Below are 18,002 nucleotides of genomic sequence, written 5' to 3'. Positions count from 1 at the left end.
TGGTGGGATGTTGGGACAGGGTGGGACATTGGGGACATGGGGACATGGTGGGACACGGTGGGATATTGGGACACGGGGACTTGGGGACACAGTGGGACATGGGGACATGAAGGGACATGGTGGGACATTGGGACATGGTGGGACATTGGGACATGGTGGGACATGGGGACACGGTGGGACATGGTGGGACATTGGAACATTGGGACACAGTGGGAGCTGGTGGCACCCCAGAGGTGGCACCCCGGCGGTGACAGCGGTGTCCCCACAGGAGTTCAGCTGGTTCCTGTGGCGCCGGCACGGCCGTGCTGTGTCCGTGTGGGAGCGGCTGGAGTTCCTCAACGGGTGGTACCTGCTGCTGGTCACCAGTGACCTCCTGACCGTGCTGGGCACTGTCCTCGAGATCGGCATCGAGGCCAAGGTCAGCCCTGGGGACAGGTACACCATCCCTGGGGACAGTGACACCTCTGGGGATAGGGACACCATCTCTGGGAACAGTGACACCTCTGGGGACAGTGACGGGACAGGGACACCATCCCTGGGAACAGTGACACCGTCCCTGGGGACAGAGACATCACCCCTGAGGACAGCAGGGAGGGGACAGTGACACCCCTGGGTGGCAATTGTGACCCCTGGGTGCTGGCCCTGTCCGGGTGGCGCTGTCCCCGCGGTGTCCCCACAGAACTTCTCGGACTACGACGTGTGCAGCATCCTGCTGGGGACATCCACGCTGCTCGTCTGGGTCGGTGTCATCCGGTACCAGACCTTCTTCCAGAAATACAACGTGATTGACAATGGGGACACACCTGGGGACAGCTGGGGACACTCCTGGGGACAGCTGGGGACATGGACAGGGTTAAATCCCATTTTTCCTGCCCAAAATCCTCTTTGTGACACTTGGGGTGGGGACAGTTCCCATTTTCCCGCCCCAAATCCCCATTTTCCCGCCCCAAATCCCCATTTTCCCACTCCAAACTAAATATTGGCTTTCATATTAGCCTGCTTTATTACTTAAAATAGTTGAAAAGCCTAAAAGCCTTTTATACAACTGATATATTAGATTTTTTTTTTTTTCTGGGGACTCCTAACTAAACCACTCAATTTCATTTTTTCTCTGTTGCAAGCCTCAATCTCTTGTGCTTTGCTCGACAGGAATTCTCCTTGCTCCCCATGTAAAATAGACATAATTTAAAGCCACTTTGTCTTTCTGAATTTTAGAGTTACTTCTCACCACAGCAGTGTCGTTGCAGCTGTGATTCAGAGATGTGTTTAAAGATGTAAGAGTGGCAGGTTTTGTGTTCACACTTGGCTCTCAAATTTTGCAGTCTATGGACAAATAGAGGGAGTAGCTGCCTTTTCTGAGGAAGAAGAGCTATAGAATTATTTTACAGAGAATAATGCTAATTAATTCTGCTTTATTTTTTTAAAATTATTTGGAAATTAGTGTATATGGTGGATCTAATACGCCAGCAGAGAAGTAGATATTCCTCACTTCTCTCTGTATTTTAACCTACCTGAGGATGTTTTGTGACACAGCCATAATGGCAGCAGGTGTTATAGTCTTGTGTTAATGATGTTTGATTAAAACATCCCCCAGCAAGCTCTTACTGTGATGGATTTTATCAGTGCTGTTTGGTAAGAGGGTCCCCACATGGGCCTGGACACCAGAACAGTTTGAGAAGTCTCTTGTTTTCAATAACCTGGGGATTTTTTGGAGGAAGGGTGGAGGAGGAGGTGGGCTGTGAACTGCAGCTTGAAGCTGCTCTGTCCAAGTGAGGGCTGTTAGAGATGGAAATCTGGTAAGAAAAGGGTGCCTGGGATGAACCAAACAGTTCATCCCAAACATGAGGAGTTGCAGGGGAGGTTGAGGGCACTCATCAGATTGCCAGGGAGATCAAAATGCTTCGAATCCTCTTGACTAAGAAAAGCGTTAAGTCTCAACATTAAAAATAGATGCTTTTTATCTTGTATATGATACAAAATCTCTTGTGATATGGTATTTTTCTATTATACTTTAGCAGCTTTGAGGAGTCGTGGATTAGGCCTGTATCACAACAGTAATTCACAGGAGGCTGTGTTTTGTCTTGCTGTGACACCAGCTACTATTGTTTTTGATCTGCAGCCTCTGAAGAGGGATGGTGCGTCTTCTGTGGGAGGTGTTGTGAGTGCAGATTAGTTAGACAAGTGCTGGAGTGAATGCATAAGTAGTGATTTTGCATAATGAGGTATGTGAAATCCCAGTGGAGGTTGTTAAAACAGATAGACAGCCTGTGGTAAACAACAAGGAAGGTAGGCTTTGAAAACAGATGGCTTTGAAAACCTGGCAAATGACTGTTCCATACTTAAAAATCAGTTTTGTTAGTGGAAAATATCTTATTTAAAAAAAAAAAAACCCAAACCAAAACAAACAAACAAAACTGAAAATGCTTAGGCTGCGTATTTTCACGAACCTGAATGTGTTAATAAAGTTGTGTGGGGAGCCATCCATCATCTGTGTTTCCTGCCACACGTGAGTGTGAGCGATGGGCTGCCCAGCTCACTGTGTTCTGCAGTGATCCATCAGCTTTCCCTGTGCAGCTGCTCCTACCTGGTGGGTATGTTGCTCTTCATTATCACTTGGACTCTCTCTGTGGCAGTACTTTTCATTGGCAATCTAATCGTGCACTCAGAGGTTTAATTTGTCTTGAAAGACAGAGTCTATGAGTGAAATGGGAATACAGAGGAATATTTCTGCTGGTTGGAAAGGGCACTGAAAGGCCCATTGCCATTTGAATGACGACATTGCTAAGGTTGGGGCTGGCCAGGAGATGAGATGCTGTTTTGGAACTTTAAAATGGAGCTGTTTTCCATGGCTTTTACACCTCTGGCACAGGCAGCAGGAGGTGTGAGACTTGAGACCGACCTTCTTGTCCCATGGTTGTTGTAGGCCCAGTGAGACACCGTCACTCTGGCTGTCACCTGCCTGGGGATCACACTCTGTTCTCTCCTGCAGGCTGAACTGGGACAGTAGCAGCTCCAAAGCAGTTCCTGCAGTGTGCCAGAGGCCAGCTCAGGGGCTCACTCTCCAGTGCTGACACTGTTAAAGACCTTCCCCATAGCCTGAACATGAGACCATTTCAGTCAAGTAATGCTTTTTTTCCTCTCCCGGTGCTACTCCTAAAAGCTTTCCTTTGTCAGTGTAAGTTACCCTACAGCCTGTGGGTAAATCAAATGTGTCATTTTCTTGCTTGTTTTGGTTGCTCCCTTAGAACAAGGAAAGGCCAGGGCTCTGTGGGCTTGATTGAAAGATAGTGCAAGTGGTCCAGTTCCCCTTTGGAAAAGATCCCAAATGCAAACAGGGGAATCCTCTGTCCCCAACCTCTGCTGGAAAAAAGGCAAGTTCCTACGATTTAAGAATGAGAAAGCTAGAAGTGTTGGTTTTTCTTGGGGGGAAAAAAAAAAAAAAGGGACTAACAAACCTTGATTTTTTGATTCCTTGTCAGGACTTTGACTTTAAGCTGTGTCTGCAGATGGAGATCACTGAGTGAGCAGCAGCTGAAACGTCTGACAGGACAGGAAACTGGTTTTTCTTTCTGCTTGGAGAGAAACCTTTGCTACAGGGTGGCTGATCAGAGCACAGAGTTCCTGTTGCTTCTATGATGAGTTGTCTGGGTTCTCCCCTGTTGGTGTTGTACCTACAATTAAGGCATTTCCAGAGCTCTTCCAGGCCCTGGACCACCCTCAGCATCATGTTTTAAAAGCTCTTCTTTTTTCCCTATTTTTCCAAAGAGGCCTGCTTTTCATGAAGTAACACTGCCAAATACATTTTTCAAAAGCACTTCAGGTAATGCACTGAAAACTTTCAAATTTTGAGTATTTTGGTACCTAAATAAGAGTTAAGCTGTTCCAAAAAAAATCTCACACCAACTGTCTCAAAACCCATTTTCTGTGTTGCAACAAGATTGTTACAAATGTCTGTCCCAGATCTGTGAAGTTCTTCCAGAATATTCGAGAGGTGACAGAGTCCTGTTATTCACAGGTTACCAATCAGTCATCCCTGAGCTGAAATGGCAGAAATCCCTGAGTTTTGATATTTCAGCTGCAGGGTAGCAGGATGTTTCCTCTCAGAGCCTTCTGCAGCTGTGTGAGGATGAAAAGCAGGGGATGTCTGGGATATTTCCCAGCTCTGGGATCGCTGTTAGGAATGTTTATTGCACACGGGGGCAGTAGCACACTGCAGAGCTGCTCGGGGATATTTAGTGTTCCTTAGCTGGTGGTGGGTTTGACAGATATTGGCAAGAAATATTAACTTACATCCAAGTTTGTCTTAACTAATAAGTGATGAGAAAAGAGAAGTTTGTATTTGCTGCTTTAAAATGATCTTTGTCCTGCAAAGTTTTTTATTCCAGCTTTGACATGTGGTCCCCTTCATTGTTTTAAGTGTTGCAGGTGCCAACAGAAGCCAAAAGTGGGAAGACTGCTCTTGAGAGCAACATAAAAGTGTTCTTCTGGTCTTTGGAATCAGTACTTGTGTTACATTGCCCTGTTTTGTTTGTGCTGCTTTTTTAAACTCTTTTGAATATATTTTCTGTGATACAGTTAGTGGAAAAGTTGCTTTACTTTTTTAAGGAATAACCAAGTGCTTAAGTGCTTTCCTGGATCCAGGCCAGAGCTAGCATCTTGCAGAATAGAGCTGATGACAACTCATTTCATCCCAAAAATCGCAGTTTTCTTCACAAACTCCAGTAAACAAAGTCTCCTGATAGCCTGTGAGTCCTGGAGCAGTGGCAGTGTCCTGGCTTTGCAGATGGCAACGAGCGTGGTTAAATGACTTGCTCAGGGGAGTTAGTGGATGAGTGAGGCTGGGCAGATGCAGGAGCCAGGCTCTGGGGAGGATTCTTCTGCCTGGCTTTATTGCATGTTTGTTATGTTTGTGCCTCTGCCTGGGTGCTGTGATTGGGCCACAATTACCCAAATCTGTCTGTTCTGTGAGGTGTTTTCTGAAAGTACATCCAGAGCTCTGGGGGAAGGGGGAGAGTGGCTGTAGGTGCTCCTTTTTGGGTGGATTTGGATGACACCACCTTGCTCCAGACTGCTGGCAGTGAGGAGGTGCAGAATGGTAGAACTGGTGCCTTGATATGCCCAGTCACCTCTGAATCTGGATGTGCAAAGGGAAATAATGGAAAAAATAATAAAAGCCACGAAATGAACAAACAAAACCACCAAGTAACATTTTTTTATCTTTGTATTTATGAGTTATGTTAGCATTAATAACTCTGGAATTAGTAATTCAGGAACTCACCTGAAGCAATTATGCAGAGACTTCCTAACAGTATTTCATAATAACACAGGTAGTTACACAGGGATTATTTAAAAATAATACATTCTCTGTATTAATCATTGGTTGCTATTGACTTGGTGACATGTTGCTGTTGGTGCAATGAACTGTGGTATAATTAGTAGCAAATAGGACCCATGCTTGCTGTGCTAATTATTTTTGTGTGAACCCAATTCATTGCTAATATAAATAGCAATATTAATCACAGCCAGTATCAATATTTATGCAGTGTGCTTCCATTTAAGTGCAGCTGTAGACAACAACACTTGTACGTGCAGCAGAGAGAGGAGTCAGTCTTTTCAGTCACACCAAGATGTGCTTTGTCCATTCTTGCTTAGGGCAAACAGTATGGGATGTGACTCCAGGCTGCTTCTCTGCACAAGTCCCATGTCCTCAATAGTAAACTGGACTGCACTCAGAGGACACATCTTGTTCATTTTTCCCTCCTCCCATTTCTGACCACACTGCTGTTAGCACCTTTGGCCTGTGACTTGAAGGGTGCTGGGTGTTTGAGAGGATCTGGGTAGGTGCAAGGAGCAAGTTCTGCTCCATGTCTGTGGAAATCTCTGAGGATGAGGCTCATTTGGGTGAGTCAGGGTCATCTGTCTCTCAATTCCTCATCTTTAAAAGACAGCTGTCATACAAGTGGGGAACAGTGTCAAAAGGAACACTCAACTGCCCCAAGTGAGGTTTCATTCTGTGAAATAAAGCCAGGAGAGTCCATCTCAATGCCAGTGTCTTGAGTGCATAGATCCAGCTGCTTTGCTTGTTCCAGTGCTTCTGCTGGCAATCAGTCTTCCCTCTTACTTAATGGATTTCCCAACTATTGCCTTTAATGAGTGCCATGGATGGTTTCTGGTTTAGCCTTATGCTGGCTGTACACGTGTTCTGAAAAGAGTCAGGTTGCACTGTGCAGGTGAGTGGTGTGAACTGGCTGTACATACTGCAGCACTTGTGGCACTTGGAGGAGTCCCAGGGCTGGGGAAAGCAAAACTGCAGATTAGCCTGTGATCCTGACCCTGGGCAGGGATGTACAGTGCATGCTGCAGAAGTACACTCAATAAATTAGACGGTGATGTATGGCACAGTACATCACATTCTTGAAGGCAAGGCATATATACTCACCAGATAATGTGGAGCACGTGAAGTATTGAATATATCAAAGGAAGATTAATCTTTGTCTGGGAGTAACCCTGCACATTTTCTGTCTAGTTGAGTCAATGCAATATAATTTAAAATGTGAAGGAAGTGTGTGTGCATCTGTATATGGACACAGGAGGAATGTGTTTGTGTGTGTGCTAGGGGATTTCAGAGTACACATCTTTCTCTTAATATTAAAACATTTCCCCCCATTATTTTGCAGAAGAAAATGTTCTCTTCACATTGAAGGTCCTTTTCCTAAAAATAGCTGTTGGTCTGTGAAGGTGCCTGGGACTGAAAGGTTGGCTGAAAATTTCCCATCTGTGTTTTGTTTGTGTTTAAGGATTGATAGTTTGTAGAGTTACAATTGCTACAACTATTTTCACCTCAAAAATTTGCATCTGCTATGTTAACATGAAAAATTAAAACCTTGGTACAATGTATGAAATGATGATTAATTTACAGCATTTATCTTGGCTTACTAATCATTCTGTTTTTAGCTGATAATTTTATTTGTAATCTCCAGAGTTAAATTGCCATAAAATACCATAGTTACAAAGACATTCATGAGCAGTTGAAAGGATATGACACATTGTAATTTAGGAATTAATGCACACGTTAAAAAAAAAAAAGCCAATTCATGAGAAAGCTGCTAATACATGTACATTGTAGGAGAAACAAAGCAGGGAGGAAAAAAAAAGCTGCAAACCAGAAGATAAGCACATGAGCAGTGCAGCTGTGTCACTAAGTGACAGTTTAAAGATACAGTGAATTCCATCCCACCATCTCTGAACAAAGAGCAACAAAGGGCAGAGAAATGTAACACAATCACCCAGCCATGAGCATGAGCAGTACCAGCTGGGAAACACTGCCTGGCTGTGCCTGACTGAGCTCTGCTTTGCTGTCTCTTGTAATGTGGGCAGCTACAAAATCCTGTTTAAGGGCACTGGGACACAGCACTGCCAGTGCAGGAGCACTGGGAAAGGTGGCAGGACTTGTGGTGGCAGCTGATGCACAGCTGTGAGCAGCATTTCTAATCCAGTAACACGCTCCAGTAATGAAACTCATCCCTCTAATTAAAGGTCCTTCTTGTCATTTATTCTTTTCTCATGAATTCCCACCCTCTTTCTAGGGAGGGCAAGTGTACATTAGGCACTGCCACGCTGTGTGCATGACAGCTGAGATGATATCTGAGCTGGTGGTGTGAGGGCACTGTGCAGAGTGGGGTCCTCACCTTGGCCCCAGACTGAGCCAACAGGGGGGTGTTTTTATTCCAGGCAGTACAATTCCAGTGTGTAAGCTTTCCCAAGGACTGACTCAGCAGAGGAGGGACTAAGGATTTCCCTCTATTTATTTGTAAGTCCCTGACACAAATGGTTCTTTGAAGTGTTTTTAGGATGCTGTAGGGCAACTCTGTCTCTCATTTAAAAATATATTTTGAATCACAAGAAACTTTAGATGTGTGTGTTCATAACAGAACATATGAACTACCACTGCCAACACAAAGTCAGCTTTGTCAAGCTACACCAGGGTTGCCATTTCCCTTCAGTCCTGTGGTTGGGGACCTTTTAGATTAAATTCATTAGTTGATGGTAGTTTTGAGATGTAACATAAGCCTCCAAAGGCATCTTAAGCTTCTCTTTTTTATTAAAATTAAATCTTCCCTTGGCATTTCTCTAGGCACTTCTCCACTCACAAATAAAAGGGACACTGCTGAAGGATATTCTGCTGCACACTTAAATGCCAGCAATCCAATTAAAGAAATGTTTAACCTTTTGTAAATAAAGCTATGGCTTGTGCTGGCTTTTGGCTAAAGGAAAAAAAAATTAACTAATTTATTATTAAGCTTCTTATTCAAGACTGATGTATGTATTCATGATATAGTTTATAGCATTATAAAGCCAGAATATATTAAAATTATTCTGTCCTGGAAGGTCAGCTGGCTGCAGATTCTGACACTCTGCTCTCGAGTCAGCTCTGCTCAGTGATAGCGTTCTTCAAATCCATTTTGGAATCTTGCACAGTCTCTGGACACAAAAGTCCTGATCCAGCTGTTGGATGTGTCCCAACACTTTCTTATATTTCTGGTTTTTGAACATGGCCTCTGTTGAAATGAGCATCTTTTTCCCATTGCAAACAATACTCATGGATTTCGATAGGAAAATGTTCAAACTCTGATGTACCTTGTTCTAAGCCTTAGTCTAAAAGCATTTTTAAAGCTAAACAATTGATTCCATATCTAGATGTTGATTTTAGACTATCTCTAGATGACTCAACTGGTGTAGAAAACTATGTTATAATTGATCTCTATTAGTTTGGTGGGGTATTTTTTTAACCAAACTGACTGCTACTTTCTCTTCTATCCAGTTTCTTGACCAAACAATAGTGCAGGAGGATTCAGGAAGAACATCTCAGGGCTGAATCTTTTTTTCAAAGGAAAAAAGATGTCCTTGAATTTCCTGAGTGCCATGAGTCCCAAAGGACTGTTTTGATGGTGGCAAGACATTTCCATGGATGGCACTGCTGGCTCCAGGCCTGGTGAATCCCTGCTGCTCTGGAAATTCCTCAGTGCTTGTCTCACACTCAGCCCAGTGCTGCAGGCTGGGCTCCTCAGGACCTGGGGTTGGGGGTAACACAGAGCTCCATGGCTGCTACACTTGTGCTCTGCCAGCTGGCTTATTCTTCTGTTTGTATTGCTCCTGCTTGCAACTTGGCATCACGTCTGGGAGCTGGGTTTTGAGTTCTGGTTGCTTTTTTTTTGATGTTGCTATCAAGGCAGATATATTTTCTTTTCCTTGTACACTATAGAAAAACCTAAAGCTTCTTAAAAAAAAAATTTAAAGCAATTCAGCTTTTTGAAACTGCATAATTGAAGAACTCTGAAATAATTGGCTTATTATAGTGCACCCATAAAAATGAATTTGCATCTCATTTATGAACTATTAGATTCCTTATTACATGCAACTGATTGTTCTTAATGTGACTTGCATATAATTTAGCATTCTTTACTCATACATTTTGTAGCTAAACACTGGGGGAGGGAAGTTCATCCCAAAATCATAGCAGCAGAATGTAGATTGCAGAGCAGCCTCAGACTGATCTTGCATGAAGTGCTCTCACTTTGTCTCTATTCCCCTCACAGTGCTGAGGTGCAGAAACCCCAGATCAGAAACTGATTTTTTCCTGGCCTCTTCCCAGAGCTCAGTCTGGGTGTGCTCTCACCTGAGCTCACCTGAGTGACAGAGGGCAGGCAGGGACCTGGTGCTCAGAGCCTTTGGATGTGGGTGAGGATTGCTGAGCAAACACTTCCCAGCTGCTGGGCTGGGACATCCTCATGGATCCAAAATGCTGGAATCACTTCCCTCTGTTCCTACCAGAGCATTCCTTCATGGATCCAAAATGCTGGAATCACTTCCCTCTGTTCCTACCAGAGCATTCCCTACCTCAGAAACAGGACACCAACCCAGCCTGGAATCACTGAATCACAGGAATCCACAGGAATCTCTGCTTCCACTGTGCTTCCAGCAGCATTCCTCTGTCTGAGCATGGCTTTCGGTGCTCATAAAGCCCAGCCTTGCTATCCATGACTCCATTTGGACTCAGAGGAAGGGCAAAACAAAAGAACAAAAATGAAGCAAAATATAGGGGTCACCTTATAGAACTGAAGAGGATTCTGGGTGGATGAGTGAAGAAAAAATATCACAAAGCTGAAGGGAAAGTGGCAAGTAGGCACCTTGAATGAAATTCTGCAAAATTACTGAACAGCAATTTCAGAATATTTCATTTACTGTAGAAAGTGGCAAAAGAAAGTGCAAGCTCATTTCAATAGATACAAGAAACGCTGTGGTCTTCATAAGAGATGTTAGCCTCTCTTTGGGCACAGGAAATTAAGAAACCACTGGTGGCAAGTATTCACCAGGAGCAAGTGTAGTGAGCCTTGGGTCGTGGGTTTGAGTATCAGTGGCTCCCAAAACAGGTGGACACTCCTGTGGGCATTTTCTTCAGAAAGCACATGGAGAACTGAGATTTTGGATTGTGTGGTTTAATCCAGTGCATGATCCTGCTGGTTTTTTAAGGGTAGCAAGTGAGCAGGACACCAGGTGAGGTAAGGAGAAGAAATTATGGATCAAAAATTGTACAAAGACATTATGATCCTTCAGACAAAATAAAATATGTACAATTCTATTCTGTTCTGAGGAGGAACTAGCAGTGTTGGCAGCAGCAACATCAGAAGAGTGCTGACATGCTTTGTATTTTATTTGCCTTTCTTCTGGATTGTCAGTGTTCTCTGAATCTCTGTTCAGCAGCACAGTAAATACAGCCAGAAACAAATGAGGCAGTAATTCCAGGGAGGCAGAAATGATCCCTGTGCTCTTCTAATCCTGCCCTTACAGTAATTTTGGAGAAATTAAATGTGGGTTCAGATATGTGGATGCACTGCATCTTTTCAGAGCTCCCATTTTGTGTAGGGAAATGATTCCCTTTATATATTAAAGCATCTCAGAGTGTGTCCATGCCAGTCCAGGACATCTCTGGGCTGTCAGAAGCTGTGAGAGGAGCAATTTCTCGCAGCCTGACTTTGGGGCTGGAGCTGCTGCAGTACGTGGTGCAGCAGAGGAGGTTCTGCATGCCCTGGGAGCCAGACCTGTCCCCTGTAGCTGCTACCTGAGCCCATTTCTGCCCCTTCATCCTCTCACTCGTGGTCCTGATGTGGTCACAGAGGGTTTGACACCCCAGAACCCGTGGAAGGTTGCGATGAGGTTTCGGAGTTCACGGGTTAAGCAGAGCTGATCTGTGAGCTTTGCTGAGGCAGGTGCTCTGCTGCCCTGGCCTTTGAAGGATAAAAGTGTTATCCAGACAAATCCATGCTGCTTTTCAAAGCAGCAAGTCTGTGTGCAGCACAGCTGGGGGCTGGGAGCAGGGCTGCTGGCAGGGCAGGGAAGGGAAGAGCAGCCTGCTGTTTTCTTTAGGAGAAGAGGTGGAAATACATTTTTCAAAGCAGCTAGGTTGTTTTGTAAATGGCTGGTTTTAATGCCCAAATAAATGTGTTTTCAGTTGGTTTCCACCTCAGAAGGTAGATTCTAGGTGCAATTTAAAAGATCCCTTTCAGCTTTTTCTAGGTGGCAATCAAAAGTGCCCATCATCTTGGCTCACACATTCTAATTCTGCGATGTAAACTTGTAGTTTTGAGGGAGGAGGAAGTCAGTGTGGAGTCAAGCTGTAAGATCTACTCCCTCTTTTCCCCTTCTATTTTTGGTGTATGTTATTTGCTCATGTTTTGCAAACACTGCTGTTTGTTTTTTAAAGCATACATTTAAAGGACACATGATGATTACCAATAAACTAAATTAAAAGGGCAAAAGCTGGAGATAGTAGAGGGAAGTTCATAAACCTTGTCACCATGTTAATTACTCAGCACTGAGTGCTTTTCACTGCAGCACATCACACCTAGACACAATGCTGATTATCTGTGCAGGAGGCTGTTTTGGCATGCTGAAGGAAAACACTGCTATGTCTTGCTAATTTGATTTTAATATCTGTGCCATGCCTTTCTTGGGCCTAGAAATTAGCTTGCTTTTTACTAATATAATTGGCTAATTACAACATCTTCTGTAGGAGATGGGGAGATACCCACAGCCCTTATGGGATTTGGAACATACTAAAGTAAACAGATGACAGTTCCTGATCCAACAAGAGCTCATTTAGAGCACAAAGAAAGGAATACAGCCACTGCAATTTTCTTAATAAGTTTTTTGAGGTTATTGAGGGTCCAGTCTTTGGAATGGAGATGGAAACACTGGAACATGGAGGACACAGCCCTGTAGGACTTCTGTGGCAATAAGGAACATGTAGTTACAATCCATTCTGCAAGTTTGCACTATTTTGTATGTTTAATCATTTTAAGTTCCCTACCTGTGGCCAGAAGATGTAAAGAAGAGAAGAAAGTTGCACCAAAACAGTCTCCCTTGGTCCCAGTAACTAAAATATTCTAGGTTTTGCAATGTGATCCTGCAGTTTTGGTGTTTCCTTCCTTACCTGCTCCCACTTATGGTAACCACTCACCTGGAGTGAGTCCCTGGGAGGGAAACAACCCTGGCTAGAGCCACTGATTTCATCTCCCACTGCCTAGAGGTGATAAGGGGTGGACAGATGAGGAAGGGACAAGTGTTACCTCTGCCATAATGGTGAAGATGGAGCAGTAACTTTGAATAAATAGATCACCTTCCTGTCCTGATCCCAGCTCCAGCAGTCACAGCCTCCTTTCCCCAGGATGCTCACTGGATTCCATCCTCACACAGTCTCCTTCAGACAGGACTCGAGGAGAAGTCCTATCCTAGACAATCAATCGTTGAGCCTGGAAAGAGTTTGAGAGACTTATGCTAATCATATTTAATTAATGTGTGCAAATGATTCTAACTAAATGTAGACTTCCCTTAGTATCTTCAATTAAAAGCTCTGGATGTACTCCAGAGTTACAAATTCCTTCACTAAGCCAGTAGGGAATGATAATGAATTATTGCTAATATAGTCATAAAGCTTTTATTTGCATAAGTAATATGAAGCTAATGTGTGGATAAAATTAAACTTGAAAATGAAATATTATTAAAACAAAACCGTTAATGAATTTGGACACATTACTGAGCAGGTATATTTGGCAGCTGGCTGGAACAGATAACTCCAATAGAAGTCTAGCAGAATCAAAATCAATATTGAATATTGCATAACACAGTGCAGATAGTCAGGCAAGTTAGATGTGCTCATTGTCTCAGTTCTGATGTGCTTCATCATTGTTTGCTTTTGCAATCATAACCAAGAGAAGGTGTCAGGAGGAGAACCAAATCCTTGGATTTGACTATTTCATACTGATTTTTACTGTTTTAATTAGACTGGCTTGAGAGAAGATGAATAAATATTGAAGTTTGTATGTCATGTTATAAGTAGATGGTGTTCACACATGCTGCTTATACCAGCAGGATGGGCTGTTACCATGTTTAGAATCTTAACTACCAAGGCTGGATGTTTTTCTTGAAATAATTCACTGAATACTTCTTACTCTTTCATACTGCAGAAGGCTTTCCTCAATCCCCTGTGGATATGTTAGTGCTGGGCTGCAGCAGTTTGGATTTCTTTTGTTTACTATTTTAGTTTGGAGGAATTACTCTGAACTAAAACAATCTTAAGAGCAGGGTAGTATCAGATGGTGGAACTCAGTCTGAAATAGGAAGTTCTGCCTCTGTAATAACCTGTAGAAATGTGCCTCTCACACAGCTCCTTCACATGGGCTCAGCTTCCCTGTGGGTTCCTCTGCAGATGATAGGCATAAAAAGATGAAGAGAATTGTAATGATTTGCTTGAAAAGAAGACTAAAATTTGGGGAGTATGATGAAAATCAGCTCCAGCTTAAGCTGTATTTTTCTTTGGAGTAGTTCTTCAAAGGAGTACAGTGTCAAAATCAAAAGACATGGCAAGGGTATGTTGTCTATTACTGTACATAAGCAAACAGATGGTTTACTTTTTCTCCTCTTTTAAATATGTAACTTCTGTGGTCTCATTATGTCTCTTGGAATGGTTTCAGATATCGATTTAGTTTGCAAAACTGAGTTAATTCAATAATAGCTATATCCCAATTTCAAATCTATTAGAAATATCACTTGCCAGAGGATCCAATGGTTTACTTGACTGTCAATAATAGAATTGCATAAGCCATAAATCACTTTGGACTCTTGAACAAGATCACATTTCTCTGTACCAGGGCCAGTGCTGGTGGTATTAGCTGCTGGGAGCTGTGGGAGCTTTCCTGCTGCTTTTGAGGGAGTTTCATTTTCTCATGGAGTGATTCCCTCCCAGCAGCTGCTTCTAAAGTTTATCCTTTTCCTCCTTTGTCCCACTCAACCCTTGCTGCCAGAAGGAGAGATTTGGGTCCTTGCTGTTGGTTTCAGGTGTATGCTCATTGCTTCTTTATTTTCCCTCCTCTTTTTTGCTCTTTGTTGTTTAGGATGTTCATTTCTACTCTGCCTCAAGGAATATAAAATACAGATAGACAAATACTTTCTTTTCTTTTGCTAACTGTAACTAACTGTTCTGCCCAGAACAATATTTCCTAACCTGGTTTGTCTCTCACAATGAAGTATTTCATACAAGCCCTTCTGAGAAATAAAACTATCCCTGAGAACCTAATTTTTTAGACAAAGGTACTGAATAAGGTGCAATTTGTAGGTTTTAGAAACCCAAGGGAGACACAGTGTTATCAGTAGCCTTCCTAGAACACTGATGGTTTTTATAATTCCATCTGTTATTAGTTCAAAGCATGATTGTTTCCTTAATCTGCAGTACTCAGCCCCGTTGGGTGCCCTGACACAAAAGCACTTGCTTGAACCTGTTTGTGTTTGATGAAGCAACACTTCTGTAGCAAACTCTCATGGAAAATTAGTTGATCTCAAATATCTGCACAAGGTGTTGCCATTTCTACAGAGTGGGCTTTGGGGATGTGCTCTGCCTTCCTAATTAATGATAATTTTCAACACAGTGCAAAGAACCAAAGAAGGACTCGATGCACACACAGTTCTCCTGTTTCATGGACATCTGAAATGTTCCACTTTGCAGCCAGCCTGGCTCCAGGGGGTTGAGCCACAGCCTCCTGGCTCTTTAATAGCATCCAAGTGCTGGGCTCAACTCACGTGTTGTGGCATGAGAAAATTGGCAAATGTAAATATTGGCAAACATAAAATTGGCAAATGTCTTTTTCCTTCCCTGTGGGATCTGAAATAGGTTGGGGTATGTGAATTGGGCCTGGCTTTACACACAGGAAACAAGCACCAGGATCTGAACTGGGACAGTGAACTGAGGACAGCCCTTGGCTGCCAGGACAGGCAGTGCAGTCAGCCCTGTACCAATTTCAAGGTGTTTTACATTGTAGATTTTACATTTTATGTCAATGGCAGCTGCTCAGGATGTGGGAGTGGCGATTTTTAATGTAGAAGAAGGGGAGAAGATTTTCCAAGCTCTTTAGGGGTCCTCTCACTTCTCTAACAGTAACAGTAGGGGCAGCACTGAAAAATACAGCTTAGTTCATCCTAGGCCCAAATCTGATAAGGGATGATGCTGGTTTGAGGGTTGGATTCAGTTACCTTGAAGGTCTCTTCCAGCCTTGATGATGCTGTGATCCCACTGAGCTGCCACTGGTGAGGTCAGCCTGGCTGTTGGGTTCTTTGGGCCTTGGTGTTCTGTTTTGTTCTGTTTTTATTTGCTTGTGTTGGCACTGATCTCTGGAAGACAGTAAAAATATTTATTCAGCACAAGCAGGGTGACAGATATCTCTTGTATGAAGAACTATTTGATGAGCTGTTAGTTTTGAGTGCCTTTCCTATTCATTGAACTAATTAGCTCTACAAATCTTGCTGTCAACCAGTCATATAGCCACTTATTTATTTCCCCATGTGCAGAGTTTTTACTTTGCTGCATATACACAGAGCTGTAAAACCAAATGCACCAAAAATTGTCTCTTAGTTGGATCTAAATGGAAACAAAATACACTTGGAATTATTATTACATGTACCATTAATTTTTATTTGAACTGTCTTATAAAAATGCCAAGCTGTTTTCATTGTTTTTCACTGTTGCACTCATGTAATGAGTGTAATGCTCATTTCCTGCATTACTGGGAGAGAATGAAAATGCCTGTGTGTGGGACAGGGAGAAATAGAGGCTTTAGTGCTGACCACATGGGCACCTGGAGACTCCAGCTGTCACTGACTGCTATGGTTCTTTAAAATTACTGCTTGGTTTTAACTTCCTCTTGTGCTTTCTCTCCTTCTGCAAGCTTTGTTTTTTTCATTTCTTTTTCCCCACAGCCTTTTAGACATCCCAGTGAGCAGAGTTAAGCATTTAATGCAGATTTCAAACTCATGCCAGTGCAGCATCCAGCCTGGGCTCTGCTGTGCTCAGTCCCAGCAAGCCTGGCTGCTGCTGGCAGTGACAGTGCAGAGGACATCCTCATGAAAGAGATGCAGAAAATGTGCTTTGTGGGAAAGAAAAACCTGAGTTATGTGATTCCTGGCACAAATATCTCTGGTGATTTGATTGCTGTGGCGTTTCTGATTCGGGGACAGTATCATGTGGGCTCTGGAGACACAGCAGTATCTGGACCCAGGAAGTGAATGAGCACCCTGTGAAATGCAGCCAGATGTTTTATAGCTGCACAGTTGCCTTCTAAAATTGTCTGTAATCCCTGGAAGTTTTGTGATGTAATGGCCAACTGGAATTATGCTGCCTATGGAAAGAGTTTTTCCATTTTGTAACCTGATATTTCCAAAGTAATCACTGCCAAGATTCCTCTTCAACATATGCATATATATATATATAGGTGCTGTAAAATACTCAGCTCCTCACAACTTCTGAAGAGGAGAAAAAGATTCAGTTTGGTGAGATAAATGGAAAGATTTTGCTAGAACTGTGTGGGCTTTTGATCCAGGAATTAACCTGAAAGGCATTGAGACATGCCTAAGGAAATTTGTTTTAGAAGGAAATACATACCACATTAGAATAGATTACAAGGTAATGGGGTTTACTAAAGTGGAGTTTGAGAGTTGAAACTGGAGTGGTCTTTTAGTCCATGATGGCTGCTCATTTATTGTAATAGTAAGTTTACAGAACCTACAGTAAGAGACTATAAAAGATGTAACTTTTTAAAATTATGCTGTAAACCCCAAGAATTCCTCTGTATCCAGTTTAAAGGAAGCGTGGCATTATGTTAAAAACATGTGTCCTTACAGACTCTTCCTCAGGGTGACAAATCTCAGTGGTGTCATTTTCCAGATGTGTTTGATTATAAGTCATGCTTTTACTTCAAATTGTAGGAAGCTGAGTGTTCAGGTTTATGCTTATCTTTGAGTTTTAATTCAACTTATGGCACATGTAATATTTTCTTTAGTCCTAGCACGTCGTTGTCAACTCTACAGAGTATATTTTAGTAGAGTTTTGAAACATTTCTTTGGTAGTAAGCACTTCTGTCTTGGCAATATTAGAAATGCTTTTCCATATCAGCAGCAGTGCATGAATGCTGAACACTCACTGGAGAATTGGGCTGGGTGTTGAGAGAGATTCTAATTCAAAAAAGCAAATGCATTACTGGTAATCGTATTTGGGAAGTTAATGTAATAAAATTAAGAATTAGTCATCTGTGATGAAGTATTTTTTTCATATACAGAATTTTTCACATCCCAAAATTTCTGAATAAAAGCACATCCTGGAAGGAATTATAACAGAGGAGAATCCTCCCATTGCATTTACAGCACCTCAGGACCTTGGGATCTGTTTCTACATCTGCACTCAGGGTGCCACTGGGGAAGAATTCTCCTGTTTCAGAGAGGTTTTGCTGCCTGGAGGTACCTGTGGCACACACAGGTGAGGTGACTTGGGCTGCAGCACCTCTGCTCTGTCTGCTGAGGCTGTCCAGGTTTAGCCCTGAGCTGCAGCAGCTTCAGGAACTGCCAGAGTCATCAGAGAGGAGTTTTGACCTGGAAAAGACACAAATTATGTTCATAAAAGA

The 18,002-nt window shown here is 42.8% G+C and overlaps 2 long non-coding RNA genes across 4 annotated transcripts in view; both read left to right on the top strand.

Moving 5' to 3' along the window:
• Nucleotides 1–162: 162 nt before the first annotated feature.
• LOC107212941 overlaps nt 163–18,002 on the top strand; it is a 43,392-nt gene continuing 25,552 nt past the window's right edge. The window contains exon 1 of the long non-coding RNA XR_004499864.1: nt 163–418. This is a non-coding gene — a long non-coding RNA (uncharacterized LOC107212941). The remainder of the gene's footprint in view (nt 419–18,002) is intronic.
• Nucleotides 656–17,632, top strand: LOC107212942. 3 transcript variants are annotated; one of them, XR_004499862.1, is made up of 5 exons: nt 656–3,121; nt 3,246–3,820; nt 6,678–6,755; nt 7,732–7,810; nt 8,822–17,632. It is a non-coding gene; the product is annotated as an uncharacterized LOC107212942 (long non-coding RNA). The 3 variants fall into 3 exon arrangements; XR_004499861.1 differs by lacking the exon at nt 7,732–7,810; XR_004499863.1 differs by lacking the exons at nt 6,678–6,755; nt 7,732–7,810; nt 8,822–17,632 and adding an exon at nt 4,418–6,670.

This window comes from Parus major, chromosome 19 (assembly GCF_001522545.3).
Source record: "Parus major isolate Abel chromosome 19, Parus_major1.1, whole genome shotgun sequence".
NCBI lineage: Eukaryota > Metazoa > Chordata > Aves > Passeriformes > Paridae > Parus > Parus major.
Note: the sequence above shows the minus strand (reverse complement) of the source record. Positions and strands in the feature narration are given on the sequence as shown.